The following is a 16,837-nucleotide window of genomic DNA, read 5'->3' on the forward strand; positions in this document are numbered from 1 at the left end:
TAGTTTTGCTATGGTAGAGAAGCATATTTTTGAAAATCTGAGATGGCAGTGTTGTTAACAAAAGGCTAAGCATGAGAGCTAGCATATTGATTTCATTTCATTTGCGATTTTCATGAATAGTTGACGTTGCGTTATGGTAATGGGCTTGAGGCTGTAGTCATGATCCCGGATCCGGGTTGGCTCGACGCAAGAAGTTAAAGCTCTCAACCTGCTCCACTACAGCCCCGTCGATGAGAATGGGGGCGTGCTCGGTCTTCCTTTTCCTGTAGTCCACAATCATCTCCTTTGTCTTGATCACGTTGAGGGAGAGGTTGTTGTCCTGGCACCACACGGCCAGATCTCTGACCTCCCTATAGGCTGTCTCATCATTGTCGGTGATCAGGCCTACCACTGTTGTGTCATCGGCAAATTTAATGATGGTGTTGGAGTCGTGCCTGGCCATGCAGTCATAAATGAACAGAGAGTACAGGAGTGGACTGAGCACGCACCCCTGAGGGGCTCCCGTGTTGAGGATCAGCGTGGCGTATGTGTTGTTACCTACCGTTACCACCTGGGGGCGGCCCGCCAGGAAGTCCAGGATCCAGTTGCAGAGGGACGTGTTTAGTCCTAGGGTCCTTAGCTTAGTGATAAGCTTTGAGGGCACCATGGTGTTGAATGCTGAGCTGTAGTTAATGAATAGCATTCTCACATGGGTATTCCTTTTGTGGGAAAGGTGGGAAAGGGCAGTGTGGAGTGCAATAGAGATTGCATCATCTGTGACTCTGTTAGGGCGGTATGCAAATTGGAGTGGGTTTAGGGTTTCTGGGATAATGGTCTTGATGTGAGCCATGACCAGCCTTTCAAGGATTTCATGACTACAGATGTGAGTGCTACAGGTCGGTAGTCATTTAGGCACGTTGCCTTAGTCTCTGTGCCCAAGAACACTGTGGTGGTCTGCTTGAAACATGTTGGTATCACAGACTGTCAGGGACAGGTTGAAAATGTCAGTGAAGACACTTGCCAGTTGGTCAGCACATGTCCTGGTAATCCATCTGGCCCTGCGGGGTTGTGAATGTTGACCTGTTTAAAGCTCTTACTCACTTCGGCTACGGAAAGCGTCATCACACAGTCGTCCGGAACAGCTGATGCTCTCATGCATGTTTCAGTGTCACTTGCCTAGAAGCATGCAGGGAAGTAATTTAGCTCTTCTGGTAGGCTCGTGACACTGGGCAGCTCGCGGCTGTGCTTTCCTTTGTAGTCTGTAATAGATTGCAAGCCCTGCCACATCCAACGAGCGTCTGAGCCGGTGTAGTACATTCAACACCGCAGTAGCCTCCAAGCTCATCATTAAGTTTGAACCCAGGGTCTGAACCCCGCCCTGTGCAACTGGGTCCTGTACTTCCAGATGGGTTGCCCCCGGGTGGTGAAGGTAGGAAACAACTAGTTATGCAACTAGTTATGCAAATGATATTGTTGGCCGATACCGATATCCAATATTTTCCTTGCCAAGAACAAAACGATACCGATAACCAATATAAAAATTGCGTCCTTTTAAGCATTCTAGTACAGTTAAATAGTTAACACACACACACATGGACACAGTGTTCTAAGGAACTGCATTGCAGTGCAAGAGGCGTCACTCCAGTTCCTGGTTCGAATCCAGGCTGTATCACATCCGGCCGTGATTGGGAGTCCTGTAGGGCGGATCACAATTGGCCAAGCGCCGTCCGGGCCATCATTGTTAATAAGAATTTGTTCTTAACTGACTTGTCTAGTTAAATAAAGGTTACACACATCAAACTGACCAAAAAGTTATTTTGTTGGCATTTACGTCTGTCCCCATTACCAGTAAAACATCATCAAAACCCATTTCTTTCACTTGCTGTGCTGTTCGTTGTTCATTTGTTCAGTCGTTTCATTCTCAACCACGATTTCTATGGAATGCCGTTTGGGTCTTTGCGTGTCAAAAAAGTGTCAAATAACACATCTGTTTCAGTAGCTGTGGTTAGCTAGCTAACTCTATTGGTAGGTGTCATCTAAAACAACCCTAATTTATAAGAGTTCTTATTTGATTAATGGTGGTCGGACCCATCTATGTGAAGCTAGCCACAATAAGGATTAGCCACAATAGTGGACTTTGCGTTTAGCCTTCAAAATAAAAGTATGACATAATTCTACTATTTGTATTCCTTTGCATCACTGTCAATGGCATACTTTTATTTCAAAGACAAACTGCAAATTCCACTATTGTGCCTAATCCGTACTTACTGTGGCTAGCTTCACAACACAACCAAATCAAATCAAATGTATTTATATAGCCCTTCGTACATCAGCTGATATCTCAAAGTGCTGTACAGAAACCCAGCCTAAAACCTAGGAAGAAAACTCCCTAGAAAGGCCAAAACCTAGGAAGAAACCTAGAGAGGAACCAGGCTATGTGGGGTGGCCAGTCCTCTTCTGGCTGTGCAGGGTGGAGATTATAACAGAACATGGCCAAGATGTTCAAATGTTCATAAATGTCCAGCATGGTCAAATAATAATAAGGCAGAACAGTTGAAACTAGAGCAGCTGCACGGCCAGGTGGACTGGGACAGCAAGGAGTCATCGTGTCAGGTAGTCCTGAGGCATGGTCCTAGGGCTCAGGTCCTCCGAGAGAGAGAAAGAGAGAGAGAAAGAGAGAATTAGAGACACTTAAATTCACACAGGACACCGAATAGGACAGGATAAGTACTCCAGATACAACAAACTGACCCTAGCCCCCCGACACAAACTACTGCAGCATAAATACTGGAGGCTGAGACAGGAGGGGTCAGGAGACACTGTGGCCCCATCCGAGGACACCCCCGGACAGGGCCAAACAGGAAGGATATAACCCCACCCACTTTGCCAAAGCACAGCCCCCACACCACTACAGGGATATCTTCAACCACCAATTTACCATCCTGAGACAAGGCCGAGTATAGCCCACAAAGATCTCCGCCACGGAGTCCAGTCGAGCGTCTATTTCCAGATGAAGCTAAACTCAGCAAAAAACGAAACATCCTCTCACTGTCAAATGCGTTCATTTTCAGCAAACTTAACATTGGTAAATATTTGTATGAACATAACAACAACTGAGACATAAACATAACCTGCACAATTTCCACAGACATGTGACTAACGGAAATGGATTTTTTATTTTTTATTTCACCTTTATTTAACCAGGTAGGCTAGTTGAGAACAAGTTCTCATTTGCAACTGCGACCTGGCCAAGATAAAGCATAGCAGTGTGAACAGACAACACAGAGTTACACATGGAGTAAACAATTAACAAGTCAATAACACAGTAGAAAAAAAAAATGGGCAGTCTATATACAATGTGTGCAAAAGGCATGAGGAGGTAGGCGAATAATACAATTTTGCAGATTAACACTGGGGTGATAAATGATCAGATGGTCATGTACAGGTAGAGATATTGGTGTGCAAAAGAGCAGAAAAGTAAATAAATAAATAAAAAAAACAGTATAAAAACAGTATGGGAATGAGGTAGGTGAAAATGGGTGGGCTATTTACCAATAGACTATGTACAGCTGCAGCGATCGGTTAGCTGCTCGGATAGCTGATGTTTGAAGTTGGTGAGGGAGATAAAAGTCTCCAACTTCAGCGATTTTTGCAGTTCGTTCCAGTCACAGGCAGCAGAGTACTGGAACGAAAGGCGGCCAAATGAGGTGTTGGCTTTAGGGATGATCAGTGAGATACACCTGCTGGAGCGTGTGCTACGGATGGGTGTTGCCATCGTGACCAGTGAACTGAGATAAGGCGGAGCTTTACCTAGCATGGACTTGTAGATGACCTAGAGCCAGTGGGTCTGGCGACGAATATGTAGCGAGGGCCAGCCGACTAGAGCATACAAGTCGCAGTGGTGGGTGGTATAAGGTGCTTTGGTGACAAAACGGATGGCACTATGATAGACTGCATCCAGTTTGCTGAGTAGAGTGTTGGAAGCCATTTTGTAGATGACATCGCCGAAATCGAGGATCGGTAGGATAGTCAGTTTTACTAGGGTAAGCTTGGCGGCGTGAGTGAAGGAGGCTTTGTTGCGGAATAGAAAGCCGACTCTTGATTTGATTTTCGATTGGAGATGTTTGATGTGAGTCTGGAAGGAGAGTTTGCAGTCTAGCCAGACACCTAGGTACTTATAGATGTCCACATATTCAAGGTCGGAACCATCCAGGGTGGTGATGCTAGTCGGGCATGCGGGTGCAGGCAGCGATCGGTTGAAAAGCATGCATTTGGTTTTACTCGCGTTTAAGAGCAGTTGGAGGCCACGGAAGGAGTGCTGTATGGCATTGAAGCTCGTTTGGAGGTTAGATAGCACAGTGTCCAATGACGGGCCGAAAGTATATAGAATGGTGTCGTCTGCGTAGAGGTGGATCAGGGAATCGCCCGCAGCAAGAGCAACATCATTGATATATACAGAGAAAAGAGTCGGCCCGAGAATTGAACCCTGTGGCACCCCCATAGAGACTGCCAGAGGACCGGACAGCATGCCCTCCGATTTGACACACTGAACTCTGTCTGCAAAGTAATTGGTGAACCAGGCAAGGCAGTCATCCGAGAAACCGAGGCTATTGAGTCTGCCGATAAGAATATGGTGATTGACAGAGTCGAAAGCCTTGGCGAGGTCGATGAAGACGGCTGCACAGTACTGTCTTTTATCGATGACGGTTATGATATCGTTTAGTACCTTGAGCGTGGCTGAGGTGCACCCGTGACCGGCTCGGAAACCAGATTGCACAGCGGAGAAGGTACGGTGGGATTCGAGATGGTCAGTGACCTGTTTGTTGACTTGGCTTTCGAAGACCTTAGATAGGCAGGGCAGGATGGATATAGGTCTATAGCAGTTTGGGTCCAGGGTGTCTCCCCCTCTGAAGAGGGGGATGACTGCGGCAGCTTTCCAATCCTTGGGGATCTCAGACGATATGAAAGAGAGGTTGAACAGGCTGGTAATAGGGGTTGCGACAATGGCGGCAGATAGTTTCAGAAATAGAGGGTCCAGATTGTCAAGCCCAGCTGATTTGTACGGGTCTAGGTTTTGCAGCTCTTTCAGAACATCTGCTATCTGGATTTGGGTAAAGGAGAACCTGGAGAGGCTTGGGCGAGGAGCTGCGGGGGGGGGGCGGAGCTGTTGGTCGAGGTTGGAGTAGCCAGGCGGAAGGCATGGCCAGCCGTTGAGAAGTGCTTATTGAAGCTTTCGATAATCGTGGATTTATCGGTGGAGACCGTGTTACCTAGCCTCAGTGCAGTGGGCAGCTGGGAGGAGGTGCTCTTGTTCTCCATGGACTTCACAGTGTCCCAGAACTTTTTGGAGTTGGAGCTACAGGATGCAAACTTCTGCCTGAAGAAGCTGGCCTTAGCTTTCCTGACTGACTGCGTGTATTGGTTCCTGACTTCCCTGAACAGTTGCATATCACTAATAATGTGAATAATGTGTCCCTGAACAAAGGCGGGGTCAAAATCAAAAGTAACAGTCAGTATCTGGTGTGGCCACCAGCTGCATTAAGTACTGCAGTGCATCTCCTCCTCATGGACTGCACCAGATTTGCCAGTTCTTGCTGTGCGATGTTACCCCACTCTTCCACCAGGGCACCTGCAAGTTCCCGGACATTTCTGGGGGGGAATGGCCCTAGCCCTCACCCTCCGATCCAACAGGTCCCAGACATGCTCAATGGGATTGAGATCCGGGCTCTTTGCTCTGGCCATGTCAGAACACTAACATTCCTGTCTTGCAGGAAATCACGCACAGAACGAGCAGTATGGCTGGTGGCATTGTCATGCTGGAGGGTCATGTCAGGATGAGCCTGCAGGAAGGGTACCACATGAGGGAGGAGAATGTCTTCGCTGTAGTGCACAGTGTTGAGATTGCCTGCAATGACAACAAGCTCCGTCCAATGATGCTGTGACACACCTCCCCAGACCATGACGGACCCTCTACCTCCAAATCGATCCAGCTCCAGAGTACAGGCCTCGGTGTAACGCTCATTCCTTCGACGATAAACACTAATCGTCACCCCTGGTGAGGCAAAACCGCGACTCATCAGAAAAGTGCACATTTTGCCAGTCCTGTCTGGTCCAGTGATGATGGACTTGTGCCCATAGGTGACTTTGTTGCCGGTGATGTCTGGTGAGGACCTGCCTTACAACAGGCCTACAAGCCCTCAGTCCAGCCTCTCTCAGCCTATTGCGGACAGTCTGAGCACTGATGGAGGGATTGTGCTTTCCTGGTGTAACTCGGGCAGTTGTTGTTGCCATCCTGTACCTGTCCCACAGGTGTAATGTTCGGATGTACCGATCCTGTGCAGGTGTTGTTACACGTGGTCTGCCACTGCAGGATGACATACAAATCATTAAAATCCAGACAGAAAATATTTACACAAGAAGCAAACTAATATCACACAGTCAAAACTCTCCGTCGTTTAGTTGAGTTCACCATTCTGCGATTCTCACTGTTAATAAACATCAGGCGTTTCAACACAACGGCTCCCTGTATTGCCGTCTTAGGCGTCTCACAGTACAGACATTGCAATTTATTTCCCTGGCCACATCTGCAATCATCATTCCTCTTTGCAGCATGCCTAAGGCACATTCACGCAGATGAGCAGGGACCCTGGTGTTTTTCAGAGTCAGTAGAAATTCCTCTTTAGTGTCCTAAGTTTTCATAACTGTGAACTTAATTGCCTACCGTCTGTAAGCTGTTAGTGTCTTAACGGCCGCTCCACGGGTGCATGTTCATTAATTGTATATGGTTCATTAATTGTATATGGTTCATTGAACAAGCATGAGAAACAGTGTTTAAACCCTTTACAATGAAGCTGTTTGAAGTTATTTAGATTTTTGCAAATTACCTTTGAAAGACGGTTCTGAAAAAGGGATGTTTCTTTTTTTGCTGAGTTTAGATGGCTGCTTTATAACGTTCAATTTCAATAGGAGAACAACAAGTGGCAACCTAGCTAATACTTACTCACAAGGATTTCTAAATCATTGCTAAGAATAATGAAAATGGCTGCAGTAGAACACTGGTCGTTGTTTTCAGGCTAGTTGTATTGGTGCTAGCTACTTACCAAGCTAAAGCTAGCTACCCCAGAAGTGTCGGTCGAATAAATTATGCTTTATTACCAACTCGGTATTGTAAACATATCGTTTGTGGCCGTTGTTTGCTTGTTTGCAGACTTTTTTGTACAGCCAAGACAGTGCTACTGTATCTTTTTTGACATCCAAAGACAGTGTTCCATAGTATGTATGTCGTGAAGATCATAGCAGTGATGCTATTACTGTTTAACTCCGGTAGGGAAGCATTGGAAAAATAGCGCACTTGGTAGTGCTAACCGGTGCTCGACCAGTCGGTGAACGCCAACATCACCCACGACCGAGAACGGTTTATTGTCAAGGGCAATGAATTCCATTATCTTGGCTTTATTGGATTTTGTCTTTGAGTTGTCTTGCTGAAATTTGTACTTGTTGGCTGCTCGATCCACACAGAAGAGATTGTGGGCTAGTGTAGGAATGCTGTGTGGCACGTATAGCGCAACATTTTACGTGGCGTCATTACGTCATGCACCTTTGTTATATAGGTATGCACATCAGCTTTGACATTGGTTAAACTAGACATCGGCTGTTACCGATGTTGGCATTTTTAGCTAATATTGGCCAATTCCGATATGTTCACCGATATATTGTGCATCCCTAGAAACATCTCCACTTCGCTGATCCTCAACACTGGGGCCCCACAACGGTGCGTGCTCAGCCCCCTCCCACGACTGTGTGGCCATGCAAATCTCCAACTCAATCATTAAGTTTGCAGATGACACAACAGTGGTAGGCCTGATTACCAACAATGACAAGAAAGCCTACAGGGACGAGGTGAGGGCCCTGATTGACCTGATCGTGGACTTCAGGAGACAGCAGAGGGAGCACACCCCCATCCACATTGACAGGGCCGCAGTGAAGAAGGTGAAAAGCTTCAAGATCCTCGGTGTACACATCACTGACCATCTGAAATGGTCCACCCACACAGACAGTGTGGTGAAGAAGGCGCAGCCAGAAGAGGACTGGCCTGGTTCCTCTCTAGGTTTCTTTCTAGTTTCTGACCTTTCTTGGGAGTTTTTCCTAGCCACCGTGCTTCTACACCTGCATTGCTTGCTGTTTGCGGTTTTATGCTGGGTTTCTGTATAGCACTTTGAGATATCAGCTGATGTAAGAAGGACTTTATAAATACATTTGATTTGAACAGCACCTCTTCAGTGTCAGGAGGCTGAAGAAATTTAGCTGGGCCACTAAGACCCTCACAAACGTTTAGAAATGCACCATTGAGAGCATCCTGTCAGGCTGTATCACTGCCTGGTACGGCAACTGCACCTTCCGTAACCACAGGGCTCTCCAGAGGGTGGTGCAGTCTGCCCAACACATCACCGAGGGCACATTGCCTGCCTTCCAGGACATCTACAGCACCCGGTGTCACAAGGAGGCCAAGAAGATCATCAAGAACCTCAGCCACCAGAGCCACGGCCTGATTACCCCATTACCATCCAGAAAGCGAGGTCAGTACAGGTGCATCAAAGCTGGGGCTGAGAGACTGAAAAAAGCTTCTATTTCAAGGCCATCAGACTGTTAAATAGTCACCACTAACCGGCCACGCCCGGTTACTCTACCATGCACCTTAGAGGCTGCTGCCCTATGTACATAGTCATTGAACACTGGTCACTTTAATAATGTTTACATACTGTTTTACCTACTTCATGTGTATATACTGTATTCTAAGTCCTATCCTATTTAACTATTGCTGTACATACAGTATACTATTCTTTAGATATACTACATATTCTATCCATATACTGTCAGTACATCCCATCGCATATTTATACTCCTGACTCTGACAATTCTTGTCCTAATATTTCTATATTTTTTCTATATTCCATTCTTTTACTTTTTTAGATGTATGTTTATTGTTGTGTATTGTTATATATTGCTGCATGTTTTGAGCTAGGAATACAAGCATTTTGCTACACCTGCAATAACAAATGCTAAATATGTGTACACATCCAATAAAATTTGATAATGATTTTTATATTGTGTTTTGTGCCAACTTAAGGAAACATGCCCTGTAAAATCCCATGTGAATGCATTATGTCCAGCAGAGAGACAAGTCCACCAATATAATGAGACCTTTCAATCTTTGCACAAAGTGAGTAAAGTACTACATAAAGATGTCTAGCTATAGTACCACTGCATATTTTAAAAGACTAGTTTTCCGAAATGACTGCCAACCAGCCAAATTGGTTCTAATTGGACTGGATTCACATGGCCATATTTCCATAAATAATTGGTACATACAGCCCAGTGATGGCATAAAATGTTTGAGATGGTGTGGAGAACTGCTTCTTCAAAGTAGCCACCCTTTGCCTTGAGAGAATGCCAAGAGTGTGCAAAGCTGGCATCAAGGCAAAGGGTGCCTACTTTGAAGAATCTAAAACATAAAATATATTTTGATTTGTTTAACACTTTTTTTCCGTTACTTCATGATTCCATATTTGTGTTATTTCATAGTATTTATATCTTCATTATTATTTTACATTGTACAAATAAAGACAAATCCATGAATTAGTATTTGTGTCCAAACTTTTGACTGGTACTCTAGGTAGGTGCTACCGAATGTCATTTTTGGTTATTTATAAGTGAATGTGAATGAGAGATATTGTGCAAATGAACAAAGGTTTGTTGCATGCTTGTCTGAATGAAGAACAGTACTGGCTCTAGAGCAGCATGTGTACACACTGTGTCTGAAGGCGCTAGGGCAACGGGCCTGTCTGCTCCGCTCAGAGGAAAGGGGTGAGGAGAAGACAGACCAAGAATGGAGAGAATATCAAGATAGTGGTAGCTGTACAAATAACTAATTCAAATTGCTTTGACTTCTCAAACCGAGAAGAAAGCTAAAACAATATGATGCCATGTCACTTTATTAATTCTGCCACTTACTTAGATAACTAGCAAGTTAAACTTAGGGGTCGTGTGACCACAGAATTCTGAATTTTTCACGAAGGGAAAAAATATAAAACGCATTAGATATATCTTGCTGCATTTTGTAAATGCTGACACACCCTGATCTGTTTCACCTGTCTTGTCTCCACCCCCCACCAGGTGTCTCATATTCTTCCCCATTATCCCCTGTGTATTTATATATACCTGCGTTTTCTGTTTGTCTGTTGCCAGTTCGTCTTGTTTTATCAGGTCTTACCAGCATGTTTCCAGTTTCTCCAGTTCTCTAGTTCTTGTTTTCTAGTCTTCCCGGTTTCGACCTTGCTCCCTGCGGTTCTGTCCCTGATTTGACTCGGCCTTGGATGATGAACCTCTGCCTGCCCTCTGCCTGCCCCCTTTTGTTATAATAAATATTCTGAGAACCAAACTGTTCGCCTCCTGTGTCTGCATCTGGGTCATATCCTGAGTCGTGATACATTTCTGCTCGGCATCAGACAAATGTTGTGCTTCAGTTGCACTTCACCATTCAGATGGGAATTCATGAACGGGCATTCTATAAGCAGACATGGCTCTGACTGATGTGTAGCTACTTTTCTCTGATACATTTCTTGGTGTAGCCAGCCCACTTTTCTCCGGTTAAAATGCAAGATAAGAGAAAGTTTAAGCAAAACATAAGGAAATGTAGCTGGCTACATTCTTTCTATGATAAACATCAGAAATGTGATGGCCATGCATTATTTTTGCAAAAAAAGACCTTGCTTTATCATTGTAAGCTCATTTACTTGTGTGGCTGCCAGCCAAATAGGCTGGCACTTCTGTTGTCATCTGATGTAAATGAATCGATTTTCTGCCAAATGTGTTGCACTAATGTATTTTATGTGAAGGAAAACTATAGTTGCACGTCCCTGATAACTCTATTGAAGCAACAACAAAAAACATTGACTTTCAATGTACAGGAAAGATTTCTTGTCACATTTATTGAAATTGACAAAATAGAGAATATCATATTTTATGTCTTTAGGGAACAGCCATTTGACAGTTTTAAGTATTTAAATGTAAAATACTGAAAATGAGGCTGAAAGTATGTTCAAGATTCAGTAATTTTGGTAGATTCTTGTGCACTTTTTCACCACTTCTTCAAAATACTTAAAGGATGCATATACAGTATATGGCAGACAAATCAATGTCTCCAGACAAATCAATGTCTCGCAAGATCACTGAATGAATGATTAATTATTATTATGCATTTGTGTGGTATTAAAGATTCTCTATTATGTTGAATTGTATGACATTTTTTTTTATATAAGGGCAATTTTTCTCAGACCTGCAAAAATGATGATCGATTCATTCAATGCTTCTACTATAAAGGAGATCTTTCCACCCCGACTCTTGTCAATGGTGGTCAGGTAACCCACAACCTTCTGGCCAGCAGCCCAGTTTCTAAAACTGCATATGTAAGGCTCTGGTCTGTTCAAGGACTAAGAGTAAACGGTCAACATGTTTTCTGCTATCCACTTTTGTTTTATAGGGAAGGGGCCATCCATTTTCATTTCAGAGAAGTCCAATCCCTCCCTAATAGAATATCCTCAGTGAGAGTGTGATCAAAAGGTTATTGTTGGCATTCAGATGCAGCTTGGACATTTCACCCATAAAACGAGACTAATTATCTTTCACGATTGGCCAAATGCTCTCATCATAATAGTATTTTGTTAAAATGGGTTACACATCTCTCTGCTGGACATAATCCATTCCTAGGGGATTTTACCTAAAGTGACGTCTACAGGACAGATTTCCTGTACGTTTTCTTAAAATTGACACACAACAGAATATCATATCATTGCAATCAGTAGACTTCAGGGAATACCATATACATTTTTTTTGTATTTACGTGGAAACTATTGGAACAAACCATGAAAACATTAACAAAAAACATACATTTGGCACGCTTTTTCATCACTTTTCTACTAAAAGTTTAAACGAAACGTATTTGTGGCCCATTTACTGTGTTTTCCAAACACCTTGAAACATTTTAAGCCATCATTGAGCTGTATGTACCAATTATTTATGGAGATATGGCCAAGTGAATATCGTCCAATATGGCCACATGTAGCTGGTTGGTAGACATGTGGAAATGGTCGCCAGGGGGTTAATGGACAAAACCTTCTTTAGACATGCCCCAGCTGTGTGAAATTTGGTGGCTCTATCGCAAAGTCCACAATTCTCTCCCGTAGCCACTGGACTATGGTCAAAATGACCTCAATTTGACCCCCATGAAGGTCTTCAGAGTATTTTGAGTCAGAATTGTTGTCTATATTATCTGTGGGGTTTATTTAATGGGTAGATAACATTACAAAGTCATTTTGATATTATTTGTAATGATGTTACCCTATTTTATTCTAACAGGAAACCCGAATTGCTGCCATTTTATTAAAATGGCTGCCTTGGTTGACTGACATGCTTACCAGACTGCCTCCAATCTTTAAAATGTTCCTGAAGGTGGTATTTAGCATTAGTGTACCAAGTTTGATACTTGTATCATAAAGTGGAACAATCTCTGGTATATTTGGTTCTTATCTGCTGGACTAATAAAAAAATACTGTGTGTATTCTGTGGGCACAAAGGGAATGCTCAGAATTGGGAACAATTTGTGTGTGTGTGAGAGTAAAGATAAAACCTCTACAGACACCTCTACCAGCCACACACCTAAAATTTTATACTTGCAACAATAACAAACCTTAACTGGTTTTCCTTATTAAAAATAATACATTGTTATTACACAGAGCTTTCTCTGCCCTTCCAAGCCTTAATATTAAAACAGCATATAACATTGTGCATTCATATGAGGAGCTGATCATTGCAATAACAACAAGATGCTAATTGGTCGTTAACCAGGCAACTTTTGGCTCAATAGTGTAATCAACACTGGAAGATTATTCCAGTTACATCCTGTCTGTCTCATTATAAAACACTTATGTAAACAGCAGAGAACTCATGTTGAGAACAGTGTGATTATACTCTAGTAGGGCCATCGGTTGCGTAGGTAGAGAGTAGGGATGTGCATTGTTCCCTTTTAAGACGATTTGATACGTATCTAGATACAGTGCCTTGCGAAAGTATTCGGCCCCCTTGAACTTTGCGACCTTTTGCCACATTTCAGGCTTCAAACATAAAGATATAAAACTGTATTTTTTTGGGAAGAATCAACAACAAGTGGGACACAATCATGAAGTGGAACGACATTTATTGGATATTTCAAACCTTTTTAACAAATCAAAAACTGAAAAATTGGGCGTGCAAAATTATTCAGCCCCCTTAAGTTAATACTTTGTAGCGCCACCTTTTGCTGCGATTACAGCTGTAAGTCGCTTGGGGTAATGTCTATCAGTTTTGCACATCGAGAGACTGAAATTTTTTCCCATTCCTCCTTGCAAAACAGCTCGAGCTCAGTGAGGTTGGATGGAGAGCATTTGTGAACAGCAGTTTTCAGTTCTTTCCACAGATTCTCGATTGGATTCAGGTCTGGACTTTGACTTGGATAAGTTTATTTTTGAACCATTCCATTGTAGATTTTGCTTTATGTTTTGGATCATTGTCTTGTTGGAAGACAAATCTCCGTCCCAGTCTCAGGTCTTTTGCAGACTCCATCAGGTTTTCTTCCAGAATGGTCCTGTATTTGGCTCCATCCATCTTCCCATCAATTTTAACCATCTTCCCTGTCCCTGCTGAAGAAAAGCAGACCCAAACCATGATGCTGCCACCACCATGTTTGTCAGTGGGGATGGTGTGTTCAGGGTGATGAGCTGTGTTGCTTTTAAGCCAAACATAACGTTTTGCATTGTTGCCAAAAAGTTCAATTTTGGTTTCATCTGACCAGAGCACCTTCTTCCACATGTTTGGTGTGTCTCCCAGGTGGCTTGTGGCAAACTTTAAACAACACTTTTTATGGATATCTTTAAGAAATGGCTTTCTTATTGCCACTCTTCCATAAAGGCCAGATTTGTGCAATATACGACTGATTGTTGTCCTATGGACAGAGTCTCCCACCTCAGCTGTAGATCTCTGCAGTTTATCCAGAGTGATCATGGGCCTCTTGGCTGCATCTCTGATCAGTCTTCTCCTTGTATGAGCTGAAAGTTTAGAGGGACGGCCAACTGGCGGCCTGTGGGACAAATTTGGTTTATATGGCCCGCCAAGTTTTCTGATAAAAAATAATCATTTTTTTTTCTCCCCTTGCTGGACTGTAAAAACACCAGCAAATCAGTTCCAAATTCAAGAAATCTGTTCCCAAGTATAATATTCAAATATTATCGTATTCAAATAGCTTGAAATGAAATATGTTTGGAGTTTGGACCTTTATTTAACTAGGCAAGTCAGTTAAGAAAACATTCTTATTATCAATGACGACCTAGGAACAGTGGGTTTAACTGCCTGTCTGGGAAGAACAACAGTTTTGTACCTAGTCGTCTCGGGGATTTGAACTTGCAACCTTCAGGTTAATAGTTCAACGCTCTAACCACTAGGCTACCCCGCCGCCCCAAGTTGAGCAATAAAGGAGGCTCAACAGCGCACAAATAACAATAACCTAGAAAACGACATCGGTTCACTCAACTAATAAAGCCTAATATCACGAAGGCCATTTTAGCATTTGAATGCTGAAGGTGTAAGATTGGGAAAAGGCCAGTTTGACTAGGCTACTGATAATATTGCCTGGGGTTGTGTGGAATGCAAAATTACTTGTAAATCAATGACTGTCAACACAGTAACATGCAATTCGAAACTGAAGGAGAGGACGCATCTATTGACTTAAAAGATGAGGTATTTGGTTGAAAGAATGTAATATGAGCAAAACACTTTAGTGAACCGGCGATTCATAATGTTTTAATCGATCTTCTGACGGATGCGTGCTACCTACATTTGTTTCGGGTTGTGGTCTGCTGATCGATGCACTTAAAATTTTGAATCGGGGACCGGCGAATCATTACATCCCTAGTAGAGAGCATACTTGATTACTCTATTGACAGTGTGGGTAGGAAGAGCACTTCACAACACTATAGCTACAAGGCAATCAATACCTAATTTACAGTAAGCATGTTCATTCTTGTTTCTTTGTCTACCCTTTGTTTCTTTACAAGGAGTCACAAATTCTGATATACATTTCCATTTACACACTTAAAAAGGTTTGACAATTATATTATGTTCTATCAAATCAATGTTTCCCAATCAAGCTAAATCGTGCACAATTCAAGATTGAGTTTACATGTATATTTACAAAATATTAGAGCACCACCTTGTGGTAAAATGGGTGTATTGAAGCATCAGGCAGTGGCTCAAATTCACTCAACAATATTAGTATTACATGAATAATTTTGTTGCATCTTCATTTGCATCTTCATTCATTTGATAATTTCAGCCCAGGGACAGCCATACAAGGACAAGAAAGATCAGTAGCAGACAGATAAAGATGCAGGTAGGAAATACAGGTAAAAGTAACCGAATGTTGACCAAAGAAACATTTCTGAAGCCAATGTACACACTACGTTTGAAGAATCTACATACAATACCAGTCAAAAGTTGACACACCTACTCATTCCAGAGTTTTTCTTTATTTTACTATTGTCTACATTGTAGAATATAGTGAGAACATCAAAACTATTAAATAACACAATCATGTAGTAACCCAAAAAAGTGTTAAAGAAATCAAAATATGTTTTATATTTGAGATTCTTCAAAGTAGCCACCCTTTGCCTTGTACCCTCTTGGCATTTTCTCAACAAACTTCATGAGGTTCATGACCTGGAATGCATTTCAATTAACAGGTGTGCCTTGTTAAAAGTTCATTTGTGGAATTTCTTTCCTTCCGTTGTGTTGTGACAAGTCCATATTATGGCAAAAACAGTTTAAATAAGCAAAGAGAAATTACAGTCCATCATTACTTTAAGACATGAAGGTCAGTCAATCCGGAAAATGTCAAGAACTTTGAACGTTTCTTCATCTGCAGTTGCAAAAATCATCCAGCGCTATGATGAAACTGGCTCTTGTGGTGGAATATTCTAATCAGGTGAGAGACTTTGTCATTTCTTCAAACAATCATCTTTATTCAATATTGATTCATTAGTAGCGCCACTGTAAAGGAAGACCCAGAGTTACTCTGATGCAGAGGATAAGTTCATTAGAGTTACCAGCCTCAGAAATTGCAGCCCAAATAAATTCTTCACGGAGTTCAAGTTACAGACACATCTCAACATCAACTATTCGGAGGAGACTGCATGAATCAGGCCTTCATGCTATAAAGAAACCACAAATAAAGGACACCAATAATAAGAAGAGACTTGCTTGGGTCAAGAAACATGACAAATGGACATTAGACCGGTGGATATCTGTCCTTTGACCTTATGAGTCCAAATTTGAGATTTTTGGTTGCAACAACAGTGTCATTGTGAGATGCAGAGCAGGTGAACGGATGAGCTCCACATGTGTGGTCCCCACCGTGAAGCATGGAGGAGGTGGTGTGATGGTGCATTGCTGGTGACACTGTCAGTGATTTATTTGACCAAGAAGGAGAGTGATGGAGTGCTGCATCAGATGACTTGGCCTCTACAATAACCCAACCTCAACACAATTGAGATGGTTTGGGATGAGTTGGACCGCAGAGTGAAGGAAAAGCAGCGAACAAGTGCTCAGCGTATGTGGGAACTCCTTCAAGACTGTTGGAAAAGCATTCCAGTTGAAGCTGGTTGAGAGAATGCCAAGAGTGTGCAAAGCTGTCAAGGCAAAGGGTGGCTACTTTGAAGAATCTCAAATATAAAATATATTTTGATTTAACACTTTTGGTTTCTACATGATTCCA

This window comes from Oncorhynchus nerka, linkage group LG8 (genome assembly GCF_034236695.1).
Source record: "Oncorhynchus nerka isolate Pitt River linkage group LG8, Oner_Uvic_2.0, whole genome shotgun sequence".
NCBI classification, from domain to species: domain Eukaryota; kingdom Metazoa; phylum Chordata; class Actinopteri; order Salmoniformes; family Salmonidae; genus Oncorhynchus; species Oncorhynchus nerka.